Raw genomic sequence first — 5,148 nt, forward strand, 5'->3', positions numbered from 1 at the left:
TCCTTCAACATGTTCAACCGAGAAAACCGATTACAAACCCGGCTCCATGTTTACATAAGTAGAGTGCGGGGCAGTTTACAGGGAATTATTCAAATCTAAAAGCAACGGGTTTGTTCATGATTTAAGAAAAATACGACTTTTTCCTTGCGCTTGATTCTTTTTCTTTTAATGCTCGTTCATCCGAAAAAGCTGATATCACCTGCGAATGCTTTTTTGAGGGGGTATGTGAGATTTTTTGTTTAATCCACGAACTTTTTTTGGATATTGGCAAGGGGTTAGTTCATGATGTCAATAAAACATATTTTCTTGGTCTTTATTCTTTGTTTATTAACATTCTCTCATCCAAGAAAATAAATTTCATCTCCAATTGTTTAAAGGGGGTCTGGGCTAGTTTTCAGGAAAGTATCAAAATCTTAACTTTTTAGAGATCACGCAAAGGGTTAGTTCAGGATTTTCATGAAATAAAACAATTAATTTTCATTCGTCTTTACTCTTTTTTTCCTATTAACATGATTAATGCTCCTTCATTCAAGAATGCCGATTTCAACCCTGGCTACATTTTTAGAGGGGTTTGGGACAGGTTTCATGAAAAATCCTCGAATCATCACAATTTTTTGAATTTGGCAAGGGGTTAGCTCATGATTTTCGTCAAAAATATTGATTTTCCGTTCATCTTTATTCTTTGTCTATTATCGCTCCCTTATCCAAGAAAGCAGATTTAAACCTTGACGTATCGTTTAGGGACGTAAGGGCCGTTTCAGAAAAAGAAATCCAGAATTTTACTTTTGGAGTAAATGGCAAGGGGTTAGTCCATGATTTCACCCCCACAAAAATAGCCACTGTTTCTTCCCACTTTCATGTCTTTACCCTTTCTTTGTCTATTCGATATTCCTTGTCCTTGATAGCCGATTTCATTCCCTATTTATTATGATTGACCGAGTACATGGGTCGTTACAGAAGAGACAACCGAATCGCCACTTTCTTTATTGATTGGCAAGGTGTTTGTTCATGATTTCATCGAAAATATTTCTTAATTCGTCTATCAATGCTTATTCATCAACGAACGCCGATTATAGCCCCGACTACATGTTTCGAGGAGGATGGGGCAGTGTCCAGGAAAATATCAAAATCCTCACTTTTTTGAGAAAATGGCAAGGGGTTAGCTTATTACTTTATCAATAATTTGATTTTTTTTTCGTTGAAGCTCATTAATAAGTTAGTCAATTCATTCATTAATTAATCCATCCATCCATTCATGCAATTATTAATCTACACAATTACATAATTCATTAATTGTTGGATTGATTCATTCTGTTATTCAATTCATTCATTTATTCATCATTTATTAATCGTCGTTCCATTCATTCACTGATGTTCATTAATATGTTAATCAATCCAAGCATTCATCCATCCATCCTTCCATTCATTCATCCATTCATTCATCCATTCATCCATCCATCCATCCATCCATCCATCCATCCATCCATCCATCCATCCATCCATCCATCCATCCATCCATCCATCCATCCATCCATCCATCCATCCATCCATCCATCCATCCATCCATCCATCCATCCATCCATTCATTCATTCATTCATTCAATCAATCATTATTTACTTCATTTAATATTCATCCAATGGTACATCAGTAATTTGTTCTACTGGATCAATACAACTGCCTCTAATATAGAGTGAAAATATACCATACACAGTTAGAAAAAAAAGGGTAACACTGTTTTTCGGAAAGAATAAAAACACAGGTAAACATAAGTTGATTTTTGTTATAATTCCTTTTTTGTTCATTATATGAAAAGTACTGTATTTAAAAAGAGATAACCTTGCACTCTTGTGTAACGTCCTCATTTACATAGATCTCTGTCGCTTTCAAGATATGTACAAAACGATTTCCCACATAATATTTCAATTACAAGAGTCTTTACAAGTCATACATGTTTGTAATAATAGAATAATAAAAATAACAATCAACTTAATAACATTACTAAATATACCATCCTGCTCGTTTAGATAATGATACCAATGTTATTTTCGACATACAATAATTCTTGGCAGTAATAAAGACACTTTGAGTATACGTGCAATATCAAAACGCTATTATAGTGCTGGTATAACATTATCATATGGACATTTATGAACACAAAGAACAGAACCATGTATGGTGTAATTACGTCATACGTTAACATGTAAACAGAACAAACACATCCCCAAGAACATTGTTATTATCTTATGACGATAATTTGTCATACTTGTATTCATAATGGCAAACTTACTACAAAATAACAACATAAATCAGATCTCCTATTCTAAATCAAGTTGTGAATTAAAACTTTAAATCAGTCATGATCATTGAAAACCCAATCGAAACATTTAATGTTCAATCCGTTGTTAAAAAGAGAACTATTAAAATATATTCTACATAGGCGTCTGCACGAGAAAAGAAATCCGTTTCTAAATTGGATGAAGTTTCTTTACAAAATTTGTATTAAAATGCGTTTGAAACAATGACAAATTTAAATTAAATTTCATCACACAAATTAAAACAAATGAGTGATGGAATTTATTATAAGATTAAACAAACCTAAATATTAAAATCTTTGTGTGAAAAGAAAAAGCGAATGAGCCTATAGCAAAACTGCTGTGTACTACAAGTGGCAGAGGCTGTAGTCTAATTCCATGCACTTCAACACTTTGATATGAAAAAAAAGTTGTGATTTTTAGTGAGAATGGAAAATGTGTTTGCCCTGGAACAGCGTACACTAAGACATGAACGTGGACTGGACCCCATCTAACAAACAATATTCTCTCTCTCTCTTCTTCCCCTCTTCTTCCTCTCACTCACTCGCTCACACCCTCACCCACACACACCCCTACACACCAAAGCCGTCCACACTATGCTCATCAAGCCATAGTTAACGCATTGACATGTAATTTTAATCTGCTTTACTGTGTCCATACTTTGTTGACAGTGTGTTCATACAACAAGTGACCGCAGTTAAATCTTGAAAGAAAACGGTGTGCTTTCAAGATATAACTGCGGTCACTCATTTCAACAGTTCAAAATTTATTTAGTGTACCCACACTACGTTGTACTTGGGAAATATGGTGTGTTTAAGAGCTCACATTATGTATACTCCGACTATATGTGGCTACATTAGATCGTCTCTCTATAGTATTAGAATCTTTTTAGATTATGGAGAATATCCACATCGTAGTGGCAACACTTTGTCATAGAGTGTGGTCCTACTGCCACAAATTTGATCACACTGTGGTACATACCCCGCATCGGAGTACACATATGAGATAACTCCATGCACGTAACACAGCTTGAATGAAAATACTGTGGAAAAGTAACTAAAGCATACACAGTTACACACTTTGGTTAAACGGTGATAGTCACATGTATAGCTGTGATTACAACATGTGAATATTTTAAGAATACACACACACACACACACAATGTGCCAAAATATGAACGCTGTGTCATGGTGTGAACATTGTGTATTAAAGCATGTACACAGTGTGAACGCTGCGTGTGTACAATCACAGTCATTACTGGATAATGTCTGACCTTAAATAATCAATATTCTATTCAACCTTACGGGGAATATTAGTCATATATCTTTAAATCATCCTAATATTCTACAACCATCTCCTGAAAAAAAATCCATAAAACATTTACCACATATTTATTTAAAACAAACAAATCATACAATCGTGTTTGGGCGTAATTTTCTTTAAGTACATAAACACTTTCATGTATTACTCTTTAATCATACTTATCTGTGAAATTAAAAAGTTATTTGAGTTACTATTTGTTAGCGAATAAAATTCATTCTAAAATATAATACAGATAAAACAAAATGAGTTATACTCATTAGGGCAAATAATGGACATGGTATAATAACGATTAATTTAAGCGATGGAAAGTTTTGATGTAAAGTGACACATTTCCGCATGTTTTCATACTCTAAAACTAGAACTGTAAATTTTTAGAATAAAACATAACTGGTACAACTCGGGAAAATATTGCGGAAATGATGTCCCATTCATGAATTCGTGTGAAACACACAAGCTCTCTGACCGACATAATGACAGTAATATTGTAGAACAAACTTGGCGGAGCCAGGGGTTTTTCATGGGAAGGGGGTTCGAATGAGAACCAGGGTGTCTTAAATCATGTAAACTACATCAGTAGCGAGAAAATAAAGACACACAATGGAAACACACATTTATATTAATATCGTTCGGTTAAAAGAGTGTTTGTGAGTGTTGGGGGATATTTCCTACCGATTCCCTGGTTCCCCCCTCGTTTCAGTATTTTCCTCGTCACAATTCTCTTTTCAGACACTTTTCCAATAAAAAAAAACATCTGAATCCTGAGTCTCTTACATTCCTATCTAGTCGACATGTCCCCCCTCCCCTCTCTCTCACAACCCCACTATCTCTCACGCACACACACATACACACACCTAACCTTTTGCTCACTCAATATCGCAATATATATATGTATATATAATATAAACAGTTAAGGCACGGGGCGGTGTTGAAATCAGAGTTGCAAAATGGTAAACGTTAGCATTACCTTACAAACACGCACAGTCACGTAGGCAAGAGTTCTTGTATATCTGAACCATCCGGTCAACCTACTTTGTAATCTCGAACTAAAGTTTAGTGCAGATTAAACTCAAAGAAAACCTCTAAATCTAACTAAAGATACACCAAGTAACTAATTGAAGTTTACGTTACGTTGTTATTACCCGTTCTTGGTAGTTTACCAGTTTTTGAAACATTTGGCGACCTTTGAAGGCCCATGTAACTCAAATGCATGCTTCCCCTTTTATAACTTGTTATGGCTCCACAAAGCTTAAAACAAATAATAAAAGGGTCTTTATGCATAGATGTTATTATTATGGGAACTTTGGTTGGTATCCAATGGTAACGTCCATGGAATCCTTGATTTCGATTGGCTGTTGGGCACTATTACCATGGTAACCATTATAGAATGACAAAGTTACCTTAATATGAACTTTTATGCAGTGGGACCCTGATATTATTCCTGCCAAAAAAATGACTATACAGATATGTGATACACAATTTTGGTATACCTGGATTTAACAATGTGTAGATGAA

The sequence above is a fragment of the Lytechinus pictus genome, chromosome 5 (genome assembly GCF_037042905.1).
Source record: "Lytechinus pictus isolate F3 Inbred chromosome 5, Lp3.0, whole genome shotgun sequence".
NCBI classification, from domain to species: domain Eukaryota; kingdom Metazoa; phylum Echinodermata; class Echinoidea; order Temnopleuroida; family Toxopneustidae; genus Lytechinus; species Lytechinus pictus.